This window comes from Dendrobates tinctorius, unplaced genomic scaffold (genome assembly GCF_039654945.1).
Source record: "Dendrobates tinctorius isolate UK_male_01 unplaced genomic scaffold, ASM3965494v1 ptg000332l, whole genome shotgun sequence".
Taxonomy (NCBI): domain Eukaryota; kingdom Metazoa; phylum Chordata; class Amphibia; order Anura; family Dendrobatidae; genus Dendrobates; species Dendrobates tinctorius.
In genome coordinates this window covers 6,949,374-6,967,422 of record NW_027361998.1, presented here as the reverse complement: position 1 = coordinate 6,967,422, position 18,049 = coordinate 6,949,374, and positions in this window count along the sequence as shown.

Below are 18,049 nucleotides of genomic sequence, written 5' to 3'. Positions count from 1 at the left end.
CGCATCATGATGCGCACACACCGCGCATCATGATGACGTCAGTCTGTCAATCAACTTTGAACTTCCGATTCCGATGCCGAATTCCGATATTGAAAAAATATCGGAAGTCGGTATCGGAATTCCGATACAGCAAGTATCGGCCGATACCCGATACTTGCGGTATCGGAATGCTCAACACTAGTGTTAACCCTATAGTAAAAAAGTTGCCCTACAATCTACCGAAGAGGTGGCTCACACATGGCTCCATGTACAAATACTGTACAAACACAGTATTTCATTCCCTCCCTTCTCCGTTTAAGTAGACTTTAAACACGAACAAGCGCGGCAATCAGAAATGATCCTAGCTTTGACTTTACAACGTCGTATGCCGCACTACCACCAGCTGCAAACCCACGCAGAACATCTGTGGCAGTGCACAAGACTAATGTTTCTTCTCCAAGTTCCAATTACAGGTCTGCTGGCTGCTCTCAATCAGAGACAAAGGTACGAGAACCTGAAAAGCAGTGCCCGCTCCATCAGAAGCCTCATCCTCTCCTGAAATGCAGAGCCTTCAGAGGAAAATCTATGCCGGATCGCAGAAGCTTCCTGAAAGAGAACGGTATCTGCTACAAGTGCTGCTCATCTACCACTCATCTCGCCAAGGATTGTAAGGTCAGTGTAAAATGCACAGAATGTGGAACCACAGATTATAACACTGCCCTACACCCTGGCCCAGCTCCATGGTGTGCACAAAATGCGCCAGCTGACAGTGAGCATGGCGGGGAGGAAAAGAGCACCGATGTAGCTACGCCAGAGATCACTTCACAATGTACTGAAGTCTGTAAAGGGACAATAGACAGTAGGTCTTGTTCAAAAATATGCCTCATCAGAGTGTACCCAAAGGGCCATAGAGACAAAGCTGTGAGACTGTATGCTATCTTGCATGATCAAAGTAATCGATCCCTGGCCTGATCAACATTCTTTGACCTATTCAACATTAATGGACCAAGCACTCCTTACTCATTAAAGACATGTGCAGGTACTATGACAACAGCGGGCAGGAAAGCCACTGATTACCAAATTGAGTCCTTAGACAGACAATTCTGCCTGCCACTACCTACAATCATCGAGTGTAATCAGATCCCAGACAACAGGTCTGAAATCCCTACACCAGATGTGGCAATCCATCATGCTCACTTAAAACGCATAGCACACCTCATACCGGAACTCGACCCTAAGGCACAGATAATACTGCTGTTGGGAAGAGACATCCTGCAGGTCCATAAAGTGAGAAGTCATACCAATGGACTCAACAATGCTCTCTATGCACAAAAGCTAGACTTAGGATGGGTCATAATAGGAAACGTATGCTTGGGACACATGCACGCCCCATCTTCTGTGACAAGCATGCTAACAAATATTCTGGAGAAAGGGCGCCCATCTCTGTTTCAAGCTTGCAAGAATGAGTTCCATGTCAAGTAACTACCACACAGCATCCAAATACCTAATCATCTAATAGACTTTACTCCTGACAGCAGTATGGTGTCAGGAAGCTATGAGGATCAGCTGGGGTGCACAGTCTTCCAGAGAACTAAGCAAGACAACCATGTAGCAATGTCAGTAGAGGATAAGTTGTTCTTATAGGTAATGGACAAGGGACTCGTAAAAGATGAGACCAACAGCTGGGTCGCACCTCTTCCCTTCAGAACCCACAGACCACACCTACCAAACAACAGAGATCAGGCATTCAAAAGTTTCTCCTCTCTCAAACACAATCTGCAAAAGAAGCCAGAGATGAGAGATCACTTCTTCTCCTTCATGTCAAATATATTTGAGAACTGCCATGCAGAACTAGCTCCCACTCTCAAAGACTCTGAAGAATGCTGGTTCCTACCCATGTTTGGAGTATACTACCCTAAGAAACCAGGCCAGATTAGAGTGGTGTTCGACTCCAGTGCTAAGTTTAATGATGTCTCCCTGAATAATATTCTACTGACAGGACCAGATCTCAATAACAAACTACTGGAAGTACTTATGTGCTTCCGTAAGGATTCCATTGCCTTCATCGCTGACATCCAGCAAATTTTCCATTGTTTCCTTGTGAGAGAGAGAGACAGGAACTTCCTAAGATTCTTCTGGTACAGAGACAATGATCCTACTAAAGAAGTCACAGAGTATCGCATGAGAATGCACATCTTTGGCAAGAGCCCTTCTTCTGCAGTCGCCATCTATGGACTCAAAAGGTCAGCTCTAGAAGGAGAAACAGAATTCGGGTCAGATGTCAGACAATTCATAGAGAAAGACTTTTATGTTGATGACTGTCTGAAAGCTATGCCTTCAAATGAGACTGCCATCAGTCTTCTCTGGAATCTACAGTCAGACACCTTTACCTTTCAGGTCAACCAGGAAGAAAGGCCTTTCACACACAGAGGTGTTCTGTCTACCATCAACAGCCTCTACGATCCCTTAGGTTTTGCAGCTCCTGTTACTATACAAGGCAAAGCCATACTAAGAGACTTAACCAAGGAGTCTTCTGACTGGGATGCACCTCTGCCACTTGATAAGAGAGTCCAGTGGGAAGCATGGAAGAACTCTTTAGCAGCTCTCTCCAACCTAAAGCCCCCGTTACACACTGCGATATCGCTAGCAATATCGCTGCAAAGTCACCAATTTTGTGACGTTGCAGTGATATTGCTAGCGATATCACTGCATGTGATACTTACCTCCGACCTGCTCCCCCGCTGGTTATCGCTGATCGCACGAGAAGCTGCTGAATCATTTCTCGTCGTCAGCTTCCTGCAGCGCTTCCTGCTGTGACGACGAGCGACGCGTGGAGCCGGGCGGGAGGAGGCAGGATCGCCGCGTCTGACAGGTAAGTAGCGATCCCCATCCCCAGCGATGTCGCTAGTGAGATCTGCCTGAGTGGCAGCTCACTAGCGACCACCCAGCGATGCACCAGCAATCCTGACTGCGTCATATCGCTAGTCGGGATCGCTGGTTCATCGCTAGGTGTAACGGTACCCTAAATGTGCCAAGGCCATACACCCCTGTGCCGTCTACAGAGATACAGAGCCAAAGACGGCATGTATTTGCAGATGCTTCTGTCAAAGCAATTGCTGCTGTTGCCTATCTCAAAACGGTGGACTCCAAATGTCAGAGCCAAATTGGATTCGTCATGGGGAAAGCCAAACTTGCTCCACAACCAGAGCACACCATACCAAGGTTTGAACTTTGTGCTGCAGTCTTAGCCGTCGAGTTGGCAGAGCTCATCACATCCGAGATGGATATCGACCTGTCACAAGCCAAGTTCTACTCAGACAGCAAGGTAGTCATGGGATACATCCACAATGAAACTAGGCGATTCTATGTTTATGTCAACAACAGAGTGCTACGAATTAGGAGATCAGTTCATCCAAAACAGTGGCATTACGTCCCCATGGACCAAAACCCTGCAGATCATGCAACTAGAGCAGTTGACGCAAGTCGACTGGAGAGCACAACATGGCTCTCAGGACCAAAACTATTGTACACTGAGGAGCATTGTCCAGACACCTTTGAACTGATAGGAGAGGACTCAGATGCTGAACTCCGCCCTCAGGTGTCCACACTTCATACAATGGCTTCTGATATTCAGCTTGGATCCCACAGATTTGACAAATTTTCAAGTTGGAAGTCACTTACTCTAGCCATTACCTGCCTGACTCATGTAGCTCGCTCATTCAAGACCACCTGAATTTGTGACACAGAAAAATGTAAAGGTTGGCATCTCTGTAAAAGCACCTATGTTACCTCCGACTTGGAATCTTCCAGAAAACACATCATCTCTACAGTTCAGAGAGAAACCTACACTGTGGAAATCCAATGTATCATTAACAAAGCTCCAATACCAGCGAGCAGCTCAATGAGAAAACTCGACCCATTCATCGACAACAACGGCCTGCTGAGAATAGGAGGTCATCTCAAAGAAACTAAAATGGAGTATGAAGAGAAATTCCCTCTTATCATTCCTGGAAAATGTCATGTTGCTTACCTAATCGTGCAACACTACCACAATCTGGTCAAACACCAAGGAAGACTATTTACAGAAGGAGCCATCAGAACTGCCGGCCTGTGGATTGTCGGTGCAAAGAAACTCATCTGTAGTGTAGTGGAGTGGAGGCCGTAACGGCACAGTGTTTATTAAAAACGTAGAGTAGGACCCCCCATATGAGATTGCCTTGGCGCGGCGGGGTGGCTCAATTGAATTGATCAATTTTTTTGCTAAATATCTCATTTTGAATACAGTTAGATGTTATGTGCATATGCACTTTATGGTATGCGTTCTGACCTTGGCAGCGCTGGCTTCTCTTCCCCTTTTTTTTGTATATTGGTATGTGGCTGACCACCACTGTTGCCGTGCGTGCTGGGTTGTGTTCGCCATTTTTTCTGTGTTCACTGTGATGGATCTAGGCTGCTGTGCACACACACACAGCGGCCCCGCCCTGCCCCAAGCTTTATTTAATTGTGCACCTGTATCTGAACCTGCATTGCCCTTCATCTATGCTTGCTGGTCAGGCAATGTGTGGAGGCTAAACCTGACACGTCTGCATTCAGACCTGGTTGGCTTTCATCCGCACTTGCTTTTTCTGGCATCATGGGAGCGATCCAGAAATGCTCAGGTACGGATTGCACTTAAAGTGGTCTTGCTTTTAATGTATCTAGGAGGCCGTAATGGCACAGTGTTTATTAAAAACGTAGAGTAGGACCCCCCATATGAGATTGCCTTGGCGCGGCGGGGTGGCTCAATTGAATTGATCAATTTTTTTGCTAAATATCTCATTTTGAATACAGTTAGATGTTATGTGCATATGTACTTTATGTTATGCGTTCTGACCTTGGCAACGCTGGCTTCTCTTCTCTTTTTTTTCATCTGTAGTGTCATCTACAAATGTATTACCTGCCGTAAGCTTCGTGGTTCCACTCAAACCCAAAAGATGGCTGACCTACCAGCAGATAGACTCAGCCCAGACCATCCTTTTACCAATGTTGGTCTCGATGTGTTTGGACCTTTGTCAGTTGTTACTCGACACACGAGAGGCAGACAAGCCAATAGTAAATGTTGGGCCGTCATGTTTACCTGTCTGTCAATCAGAGCCGTCCACATAGAGCTCTTGAGTCACTTGACACCTCAAGCTTCATCAACGCTTTGAGACATTTCATTGCCATCCATGGTCCTATCAAGCATATACGTTCAGACAGAGGTACCAACTTCATTGGTGCAGCAAAGGAATCGGGCATACCTTCAAATTTAGACCATAAGACTCTCGAGAAGTTCCTCAGTGACCAAAGTTGCACCTGGTCATTCAACCCACCTCACTCCTCACACATGGGTGGATCTTGGGAACGAATGATTGGTCTAGTACGAAGAATTCTTGACTCTATTCTTCTTCAGGAAGGAGCAGCGAGACTTACCCATGAAAGTCTAACCACCTTCATGGCAGAAGCCGCAGCTATAATCAACGCAAGGCCCTTGGTTCCAGTTCCTAATGACCCTGAGGAGCCCTTTTTATTGACTCCAGCTACTCTTCTAACCCAGAAAACAGGACTATCCAGTGCCCCTCTGGGAGGATTCGATGCTAAGGATCTCTACAAGCGCCAATGGAGGCAGGTACAAGGTCTTGCCTATACATTCTGGGACAGGTGGCACAAACAATAATTGTCTACCTTGCAGCCATGGACAAAGTGGCAATCTACCAGGCCTAATCTTCGGATTAGTGACCTCGTCCTTGTTAAAGACTGCCAGGCCCATCGGAACCAGTGGCCACTTGGACTAGTTACTGCTACGTTTCCGAGTAAAGATGGCCATGTCCGCAAAGTCGAACTCAGGATGGCCAAAGGAGATGGACCTAAGACATTCTCCAGACCAGTGACTGAGCTGGTTCTGTTATGTTCGGAGGATAAGAATGGTGGCATCTGTTCAATGCCAGACGGGGAGTGTTCTGTCTCCGACATAAATAATGACTCTTAAATGTTTATTTCCATTGCATGAATTCAGTGATAATGCTCAGTTTGCCATACAGTTTGATGTGCAATGTTTCCAGCTCCATCTAGTGGCCAAAAGATATAACTGCAGTGTTATTCTGTACCTCAGTTTCATTTTCATTCTTGATTTCCCTCCAATTTCCAATGCACCTTGGGTAATTTGCAAGGGATTATGGTCTAGTCCAGCCCCATTTCCCTGTCTAGTCCTCCATTTTCAATTTGCTTGCATACTGGAAACACCTCATCCATCTTTCCCCCAGTGTTAGCATCGCTGGTGACACGCTCCCTTTGTATATCATTGTCTCTCTTACTGGCCAGCTTAGATAGTTTCCTTGTTCAGCTGTTAGTGCAGTCATGTACGTTATGTATATATGTATTTTCTATGTACCCGGCACTGATTGTCTTCATGTATTTCTGTTCCTAGCTTCACCTCATCTATATATCTATGTTCAATAAAACAGATTCAACTACAGTCTCCCTTATTGGACCCGGTATAGCGGTTTAGCTGCTTGCTAAGCTATTTGAATCCCGTTCATTTAGTGAGAGCATGACAGTGAAACACCGGCTTTCCAGCTAGTGGGAATACAGAGAGGAGCTTTCCATCTTGCAGGACCCTAGTAAAACACCGGCTCTCCAGCTAGTGGGAAATAGAAGAATCTTCCATCCTGTAGAGGCCAGTTACACAGTACTGTCCAGCTAGTACAATCCAGGGAAAAGACACCCCTTCATCCAGCTTGCAGGAACTAGTGATGCTCCATCTTGTGAGATTCAACTCACCGGCTACACAGAGACTAACACAGCTACAGCAATCTCTGCACAGCCAAGCATCCGTCTAAGACACCATGTCCCACAAATCACACAGGACACAATCTGCTACTTCCGTCTCCTCAAAGACTGTATCTATCAGCAGCGCGGTCGCCATTGCCCATGCAAACGCTGAAGCCGCCAAAATGCGAGCAAGCTTTGTTGCAGAAGAGATGGAACTTAAATTACAGAAAGCACGCTTAGAAGATCAAGAGAGAAAGTCACGCATAGAAAGAGATGAGCAAGAGAGAAAGACGCAGTTAGAGAAGGCACGTGTGGATGCTGCCTTAGAGAGCCTAGCAGTAAAATGAGAGGCTGCTGCAGCACTGGCAGAGGCAGAAGCACTGGAAGCCGCACACAACCCTGAGCTGCATAGTCGCAGCAGTACGTCAAGTCTGAAGTTGCCGCTGCAAGATTCACCACAACGCACATCTCAATATGTTAATTAACTTCCTGATCCAAACTAAAACCAAGATCACGACACATCCAGTGAAACGAGTGAGAGTCATCATGAGGCTCAGCTCCAGGAAAACGTGAAGCAAAGCAACTCTCCTGTCTCCTTTGCCCCTCACCAGGTAACCAACGTGAATCACAAACCTCCAGTAGATTATATATTCAGGATTATGTTCTCTAAACAGAACCAGAAAAAGAATAAGCCTTAAAAATTAACTTTTAATTCAATCACTAAAAAGCATAATACAGTAAAATTCCCTCAATACATAGGGAGGTAGATAAATAGATAGAGGGGCAGGTAACCAAATGGTTCAATAATTCACAGACATTAAGGGCCAAAACTACTTCGCCCTAGTATGCCCTACCCAGACCCTTCCTGATCACGGAGGTTGGCACCCTAGTTGTTAACGATGTGGCGCCCCCACTCAACGTCGGCGTCCCTAGTAACGTCCTAGACCTCCCTACATATACAAAAATAGGGGACACAAAAAATACCCACACTCACACCCACAATGCCGAAAATAGTGGAGAGACAATTATTGTCTCGTGCTAAAAAAAAAAAAGTCCTAGGTGCTGTAAACTTATCTCGTAGTATAGGACTGTAAACTTATCTCGTAATAGAGGACTGTAAACTTATCTCGTAGTCTAAAAATTCTTAATCACAGAATGGGTATCAGCAGAAAAAATAGAACTTATCTCGTAGTAAAAAAAAAATTAAACTACCCTGCTGAAATAAATCAAACCCATAATAGAAAATCTTAGAAAAAATGTATACAGAGAGATCAATGTCGCAAGTCTACAATAAAAGTAAACATATTTGTTCAAAATTGAAAACCAGCAAAAAAACACTGTAAACACTGCACTCTTAAATTAAGTAAACCTGACCCTCTATCTATTTATCTACCTCCCTGTGTATTGAGGTAATTTTACTGTATTATGCTTTTTAGTGATTGAATTAAAAGTTAATTTTTAGGGATTAACCAACGTGAATCACCTTGCTGACACACCGCATGTCAGACCGAAGCAATATGACACCGGATGGCGCCACCCTGAGGATACTAAAAGGTATGAACGCACCTCACATCACTATCAGGGTGACCCATCACCAGTATACTCTGCTGACAACCGGTTCACATCAGAACTTGCTAGGATCTTCACACGACGTGATCTTGTTGCCAAGGGTCTCATGAAATTCACTGACCACGCTGAAGGTTACAGAGCTTGGAAAGCTTCCTTCCAAAATGTCACTAGAGACTTGGGGCTAAAAAACAGAGAGGAGATAGACCTCTTAGTCAAATACCTGGGAGAAGAGTCAGTCAAACACGCAGTAAGGATCAGAGACATTAATATAAACCACCCTCAAATAGGCCTTAAAGAGATCTGGAAGAGGCTAGATGAGTGTTACGGCTCTGCAGAGGTAATAGAGAGAGCCTTGTTCTAAAGAATTGATGACTTTCTTAAAATATCTAACAAAGGTCTCCCAAAACTTAGAGAGCTAGGTGACCTGCTACAAGAGGTCCTGGTTGCCAAATGTGAAGGTGACCTACCAGGACTTGCATACCTCGACACAGCCAAAGGTGTTAACCCTATAGTAAAAAAGTTGCCCTACAATCTACCGAAGAGGTGGCTCACACATGGCTCCATGTACAAATACTGTACAAACACAGTATTTCATTCCCTCCCTTCTCCGTTTAAGTAGACTTTAAACACGAACAAGCGCGGCAATCAGAAATGATCCTAGCTTTGACTTTACAACGTCGTATGCCGCACTACCACCAGCTGCAAACCCACGCAGAACATCTGTGGCAGTGCACAAGACTAATGTTTCTTCTCCAAGTTCCAATTACAGGTCTGCTGGCTGCTCTCAATCAGAGACAAAGGTACGAGAACCTGAAAAGCAGTGCCCGCTCCATCAGAAGCCTCATCCTCTCCTGAAATGCAGAGCCTTCAGAGGAAAATCTATGCCGGATCGCAGAAGCTTCCTGAAAGAGAACGGTATCTGCTACAAGTGCTGCTCATCTACCACTCATCTCGCCAAGGATTGTAAGGTCAGTGTAAAATGCACAGAATGTGGAACCACAGATTATAACACTGCCCTACACCCTGGCCCAGCTCCATGGTGTGCACAAAATGCGCCAGCTGACAGTGAGCATGGCGGGGAGGAAAAGAGCACTGATGCAGCTACGCCAGAGATCACTTCACAATGTACTGAAGTCTGTAAAGGGACAATAGACAGTAGGTCTTGTTCAAAAATATGCCTCATCAGAGTGTACCCAAAGGACCATAGAGACAAAGCTGTGAGACTGTATGCTATCTTGCATGATCAAAGTAATCGATCCCTGGCCTGATCAACATTCTTTGACCTATTCAACATTAATGGACCAAGCACTCCTTACTCATTAAAGACATGTGCAGGTACTATGACAACAGCGGGCAGGAAAGCCACTGATTACCAAATTGAGTCCTTAGACAGACAATTCTGCCTGCCACTACCTACAATCATCGAGTGTAATCAGATCCCAGACAACAGGTCTGAAATCCCTACACCAGACATGGCAATCCATCATGCTCACTTAAAACGCATAGCACACCTCATACCGGAACTCGACCCTAAGGCACAGATAATACTGCTGTTGGGAAGAGACATCCTGCAGGTCCATAAAGTGAGAAGTCATACCAATGGACTCAACAATGCTCTCTATGCACAAAAGCTAGACTTAGGATGGGTCATAATAGGAAACGTATGCTTGGGACACATGCACGCCCCATCTTCTGTGACAAGCATGCTAACAAATATTCTGGAGAAAGGGCGCCCATCTCTGTTTCAAGCTTGCAAGAATGAGTTCCATGTCAAGTAACTACCACACAGCATCCAAATACCTAATCATCTAATAGACTTTACTCCTGACAGCAGTATGGTGTCAGGAAGCTATGAGGATCAGCTGGGGTGCACAGTCTTCCAGAGAACTAAGCAAGACAACCATGTAGCAATGTCAGTAGAGGATAAGTTGTTCTTATAGGTAATGGACAAGGGACTCGTAAAAGATGAGACCAACAGCTGGGTCGCACCTCTTCCCTTCAGAACCCACAGACCACACCTACCAAACAACAGAGATCAGGCATTCAAAAGTTTCTCCTCTCTCAAACACAATCTGCAAAAGAAGCCAGAGATGAGAGATCACTTCTTCTCCTTCATGTCAAATATATTTGAGAACTGCCATGCAGAACTAGCTCCCACTCTCAAAGACTCTGAAGAATGCTGGTTCCTACCCATGTTTGGAGTATACCACCCTAAGAAACCAGGCCAGATTAGAGTGGTGTTCGACTCCAGTGCTAAGTTTAATGATGTCTCCCTGAATAATATTCTACTGACAGGACCAGATCTCAATAACAAACTACTGGAAGTACTTATGTGCTTCCGTAAGGATTCCATTGCCTTCATCGCTGACATCCAGCAAATTTTCCATTGTTTCCTTGTGAGAGAGAGAGACAGGAACTTCCTAAGATTCTTCTGGTACAGAGACAATGATCCTACTAAAGAAGTCACAGAGTATCGCATGAGAATGCACATCTTTGGCAAGAGCCCTTCTTCTGCAGTCGCCATCTATGGACTCAAAAGGTCAGCTCTAGAAGGAGAAACAGAATTCGGGTCAGATGTCAGACAATTCATAGAGAAAGACTTTTATGTTGATGACTGTCTGAAAGCCATGCCTTCAAATGAGACTGCCATCAGTCTTCTCTGGAATCTACAGTCAGACACCTTTACCTTTCAGGTCAACCAGGAAGAAAGGCCTTTCACACACAGAGGTGTTCTGTCTACCATCAACAGCCTATACGATCCCTTAGGTTTTGCAGCTCCTGTTACTATACAAGGCAAAGCCATACTAAGAGACTTAACCAAGGAGTCTTCTGACTGGGATGCACCTCTGCCACTTGATAAGAGAGTCCAGTGGGAAGCATGGAAGAACTCTTTAGCAGCTCTCTCCAACCTAAAGCCCCCGTTACACACTGCGATATCGCTAGCAATATCGCTGCAAAGTCACCAATTTTGTGACGTTGCAGCGATATTGCTAGCGATATCACTGCATGTGATACTTACCTCCGACCTGCTCCCCCGCTGGTTATCGCTGATCGCACGAGAAGCTGCTGAATCATTTCTCGTCGTCAGCTTCCTGCAGCGCTTCCTGCTGTGACGACGAGCGACGCGTGGAGCCTGGCGGGAGGAGGCAGGATCGCCGCGTCTGACAGGTAAGTAGCGATCCCCATCCCCAGCGATGTCGCTAGTGAGATCTGCCTGAGTGGCAGCTCACTAGCGACCACCCAGCGATGCACCAGCAATCCTGACTGCGTCATATCGCTAGTCGGGATCGCTGGTTCATCGCTAGGTGTAACGGTACCCTAAATGTGCCAAGGCCATACACCCCTGTGCCGTCTACAGAGATACAGAGCCAAAGACGGCATGTATTTGCAGATGCTTCTGTCAAAGCAATTGCTGCTGTTGCCTATCTCAAAACGGTGGACTCCAAATGTCAGAGCCAAATTGGATTCGTCATGGGGAAAGCCAAACTTGCTCCACAACCAGAGCACACCATACCAAGGTTTGAACTTTGTGCTGCAGTCTTAGCCGTCGAGTTGGCAGAGCTCATCACATCCGAGATGGATATCGACCTGTCACAAGCCAAGTTCTACTCAGACAGCAAGGTAGTCCTGGGATACATCCACAATGAAACTAGGCGATTCTATGTTTATGTCAACAACAGAGTGCTACGAATTAGGAGATCAGTTCATCCAAAACAGTGGCATTACGTCCCCATGGACCAAAACCCTGCAGATCATGCAACTAGAGCAGTTGACGCAAGTCGACTGGAGAGCACAACATGGCTCTCAGGACCAAAACTATTGTACACTGAGGAGCATTGTCCAGACACCTTTGAACTGATAGGAGAGGACTCAGATGCTGAACTCCGCCCTCAGGTGTCCACACTTCATACAATGGCTTCTGATATTCAGCTTGGATCCCACAGATTTGACAAATTTTCAAGTTGGAAGTCACTTACTCTAGCCATTACCTGCCTGACTCATGTAGCTCGCTCATTCAAGACCACCTGAATTTGTGACACAGAAAAATGTAAAGGTTGGCATCTCTGTAAAAGCACCTATGTTACCTCCGACTTGGAATCTTCCAGAAAACACATCATCTCTACAGTTCAGAGAGAAACCTACACTGTGGAAATCCAATGTATCATTAACAAAGCTCCAATACCAGCGAGCAGCTCAATGAGAAAACTCGACCCATTCATCGACAACAGCGGCCTGCTGAGAATAGGAGGTCATCTCAAAGAAACTAAAATGGAGTTTGAAGAGAAATTCCCTCTTATCATTCCTGGAAAATGTCATGTTGCTTACCTAATCGTGCAACACTACCACAATCTGGTCAAACACCAAGGAAGACTATTTACAGAAGGAGCCATCAGAACTGCCGGCCTGTGGATTGTCGGTGCAAAGAAACTCATCTGTAGTGTAGTGGAGTGGAGGCCGTAATGGCACAGTGTTTATTAAAAACGTAGAGTAGGACCCCCATATGAGATTGCCTTGGCGCGGCGGGGTGGCTCAATTGAATTGATCAATTTTTTTGCTAAATATCTCATTTTGAATACAGTTAGATGTTATGTGCATATGCACTTTATGTTATGCGTTCTGACCTTGGCAACGCTGGCTTCTCTTCTCTTTTTTTTCATCTGTAGTGTCATCTACAAATGTATTACCTGCCGTAAGCTTCGTGGTTCCACTCAAACCCAAAAGATGGCTGACCTACCAGCAGATAGACTCAGCCCAGACCATCCTTTTACCAATGTTGGTCTCGATGTGTTTGGACCTTTGTCAGTTGTTACTCGACACACGAGAGGCGGACAAGCCAATAGTAAACGTTGGGCCGTCATGTTTACCTGTCTGTCAATCAGAGCCGTCCACATAGAGCTCTTGAGTCACTTGACACCTCAAGCTTCATCAACGCTTTGAGACATTTCATTGCCATCCATGGTCCTATCAAGCATATACGTTCAGACAGAGGTACCAACTTCATTGGTGCAGCAAAGGAATCGGGCATACCTTCAAATTTAGACCATAAGACTCTCGAGAAGTTCCTCAGTGACCAAAGTTGCACCTGGTCATTCAACCCACCTCACTCCTCACACATGGGTGGATCTTGGGAACGAATGATTGGTCTAGTACGAAGAATTCTTGACTCTATTCTTCTTCAGGAAGGAGCAGCGAGACTTACCCATGAAAGTCTAACCACCTTCATGGCAGAAGCCGCAGCTATAATCAACGCAAGGCCCTTGGTTCCAGTTCCTAATGACCCTGAGGAGCCCTTTTTATTGACTCCAGCTACTCTTCTAACCCAGAAAACAGGACTATCCAGTGCCCCTCTGGGAGGATTCGACGCTAAGGATCTCTACAAGTGCCAATGGAGGCAGGTACAAGGTCTTGCCTATACATTCTGGGACAGGTGGCACAAACAATATTTGTCTACCTTGCAGCCATGGACAAAGTGGCAATCTACCAGGCCTAATCTTTGGATTAGTGACCTCGTCCTTGTTAAAGACTGCCAGGCCCATCGGAACCAGTGGCCACTTGGACTAGTTACTGCTACGTTTCCGAGTAAAGATGGCCATGTCCGCAAAGTCGAACTCAGGATGGCCAAAGGAGATGGACCTAAGACATTCTCCAGACCAGTGACTGAGCTGGTTCTGTTATGTTCGGAGGATAAGAATGGTGGCATCTGTTCAATGCCAGACGGGGAGTGTTCTGTCTCCGACATAAATAATGACTCTTAAATGTTTATTTCCATTGCATGAATTCAGTGATAATGCTCAGTTTGCCATACAGTTTGATGTGCAATGTTTCCAGCTCCATCTAGTGGCCAAAAGATATAACTGCAGTGTTATTCTGTACCTCAGTTTCATTTTCATTCTTGATTTCCCTCCAATTTCCAATGCACCTTGGGTAATTTGCAAGGGATTATGGTCTAGTCCAGCCCCATTTCCCTGTCCAGTACTCCATTTTCAATCTGCTTGCATACTGGAAATACCTCATCCATCTTTCCCCCAGTGTTAGCATCGCTGGTAAGTGACATGCTCCCTTTATATATCATTGTCTCTCTTACTGGCCAGCTTAGATAGTTTCCTTGCTCAGCTGTTAATGCAGTCTTGTACGTTATGTATATACAGTAAGTATTTTTTATGTACCCGACACTGATTGTCTTCATGTATTTCTTTTCCTAGTTTCACCTCATCTATTTATCTACGTTCAATAAAACAGATTCAACTACAGTCTCCATTATTGGACCCGGTATAGCGGTTTAGCTGCTTGCTAAGCTATTTGAATCCCGTTCATTTAGTGAGAGCATGACACCCTGATACCTCATACATTGCCAATTACTGACTGCTGCTGTGCCAGTATCAAATTTCTATTCTTGACCAATTGATCATAAAGAATACAAAACCTACAAGAAACAAAATGAAAAAGCCCTGCTGTAACTAAATAAGTAAAAAGCAAAAGTGCATTTAAATAACTCAGGGTTCTTAGTAATGCTGTTTTTGATCAAAAATAGCATGAAGCCGATCCACTGTCCACAAGGTGACTCTGATCAGGACGGTCCTACGCTGTCTAATATTAAAAACCTTACCATGTGTCAAAGTTGACCTCAATGTGTGAATAACGGCAGATAAAAGGATCAGGTCTCGACCTGTGGACACCAGTCAGGGGAAGCCTTTAAATGTAATTTCCAGCTCAGAGAGGGAGGCCACACCCTGGCTTGCACAGAATGCAAAAATACTTATTTTTTTCTTGGTCAATTGATGCCACTTTTCCTGGTATCAGCCTCTAATTTTTTTAAAATGTGCCGACTTCAAGTTGGGTCTCTTTCATGTGTGTTGCCTGAATTTCACAGGGTTCTCAGAGCACTATGCCTACACCTGTCACTCATCCACTTGTTACTGATCAATTTTAAGCTAGAAATGCTGGTTCAAGCCCTTCCCCAGCCCTGTCCCATGCGTCCATGCTGCACAATTAAGCTATTTGCACTCTGGGTCAATTGATGCCACTTTTCCTGGTGTCTGCCCCTAATTTGAGCTGTTTTGGCAGCTTTTGGGCCCCCTGAAAGTGTTGTCTATGCATTTGGTTTTGCCTCCCATGGGGTTGGATTGAATTCAATGGGGTTGGATATGTTCGGTGAACTGTTTGGCGAACCTTGGGACAGTCACCTAACTGAAATGGATCTTGAAAGGTTCGCTCATCTCTGGTCATATACAGCTGTCATTCACAGGAATTTCGTCCAAGGCCGAGAGGGTGGGTGGTGGGTGCTCTTCACTTGTTCCTGAATGAATCAGGTCCCTTAACAACCGCCATTTTCATGTGTACCAGTGGTCGTTAAGGAGTTAAAATTCCATTTGGAGAGGCTAAAAGTTCTGAACCATTGAAGTGGTCTTGAAAGATTTAATTCTGAGCAACTCTATGTTGTATCTATTACTAATCTTCATCAAAGGGAATTACAAATATTATCAGAAAATAGCAGAAATTTTATTGCTACATAACATAAGGGATGGATGCAAAACGATTTACGATATTTTTACTGACTATACGACCCACTTTTTTTTCCTTCAAATTTGAGAGGAAAATGGGATTGCATCTTATACTACAAATATAGCTTACTAGGTGAGCAGGGTCGCCACTGGCAGGCAGGCAGGCTGCGGCAGGAGTGGGGAGATGCTACAGGGTCCTGGCCTAAAGGCCCTTTTACATTTAGCGATGCACCAGCGATCCAACCAGCGATCCGACCCGGTCAGGATCGCTGGTGCATAAATGATCGCTAGTGAGCTTTCATACAGAAAGATCTCACAGCGATGCAGCAGCGACGCAGCGCACGATACTTACCTTTCACACACAGCGATCCTGGCGTCCTCCCGCCCGCCTCCACGCGTCGCTCGTCGCCACAGCAGGAAGTCTCAGCAGGAAGCAGACGACGAGAAATGGAGCTGGACATTCTCGCGCGATCAGCGACGGACAGCGGGGGAGCCGGTCGTTGGTAAGTATCACACATAGCGATATCGCTAGCAATATCGCTATAACGTCACAAAACCAGTGACGTTTTAGCGATATTGCTAGCGATATTGCTTAGTGTAAAACCCCCTTAAGAGTAGGGGTTGTTCCTGCGGTGCAAGGCAGGAGCAAAGTCCCTACTGCTGTGCCCACTAAGCTCACGGTGGGCTTCAAAAAGATAGTTCTGGTTGTCAGCTCATGCACAGATTTAGATCTCGGCTCAATGACGAGCCAAAGTTTCAATGTGCGCATACGATGCCTCCAGCGCTCTTTTACTGAACACCTCCAGGAGATCAATAGGCGCAGCGGGTACTCTGCTCCTGCCAGCGGCAATTCTTCTGCGTCAAAAACTTCCCAAAAGCTCATCACGGGAGCAAAACCTTAGACTTTCATAGTCAGTATCTTTTTACTGGAAAAGATCATGAAATAGCCAGTAGAAATGGAGGATGGGAAAGGTTTCCTAGATCTCTAAAGTGCTGTATGTCCCAATCCATGATCAGTTTTTATTTCTTATCCCATCACTTTGTCATACAGCTCAGCTCCTCTTAGTCTCATTGGCCTTAGGTGGTCTGATACCCACATATCCAGTGCTGTGTGCAGTTCTGCAGTGAGGTCATGGTATTTTAAGGATCAGTGCCGGTATCGGACATTCACCTTTTATGAAACGATTGCTCATCCTATGAATTTATCTCACTGAGCTATTACTTCTCTGTTCATTCTGTTTTCTGTTCTTTTCATTGGAATCAAAGAATCAAATACATTCTGTAGAACCTTGGACATCTGATTCCGGAGTTTGGCTGTTCTGTAGATCAGGTAGGAGGAATGGAGAATCATTAGAAATTGAAAAGGCATATGAACCCACGTAAGGTTCACATGGTAAAGATTATAACAAAAAGTAAAAGCAAAAAGAGCAGTAAAGTATATAAAGTCGTATATGAAAGTGAAGGATACAAATTTCATCGCTGAGTAATATGTCTCCAAGTTGATGGATAAATTACTGCTCCTCTTCATCTTTACTGTGTGATGATACAATGAGGCGAAGAGGAGGATGGAGGAGATGCAACAGAAAATCATTGGTACGGAGGCTCCTATAGCAAAATGATATACAATATTAATATAGTTGTCATCCATGTGTAGAATGTCTATGGTTATATTGTATGTTCCACCAGTGATCACTACAGTGATAGCTGCCCAGAAGTGTATGAAGCAAGTGGCGGCAGCGAAAGTCCTGAGGCTGCAATGAAAAGACCAGTCCTGGGTAACATCACCCTCCTCAGATACAGGAACAGCCTGGTGCGGAGGTTGGAGATCTTCAGACAGAAGACGATGGAGAGCAGAGATGTTAACCAAATATTGGAATATGTAAAAAAAGAATGAATCATATTAAAAATAAGTATAATTACACGTGAGTCCTTGCTGCTCCAGAAAAATGAATTAACAAAGAAAAATATAGTAAAAGCACATTGACAGCACAACCTTGAAATCCCGAGAGAAGTTAGAATGCGGTCAACCGAAGTCACCGATCGTCCTTTCCACCAGTCATTGAGATTGACGCCGATAATAAATGAATGTATCAGCAGTCCAAGTATGGCAGTAATTATTGTCAGGGCCAATAGATCCAGATACTGTGCAAAACTATAATCCGTTATGGAATCAGCCATCTCTCCTATACTATGAGGATGCTGATAACCCA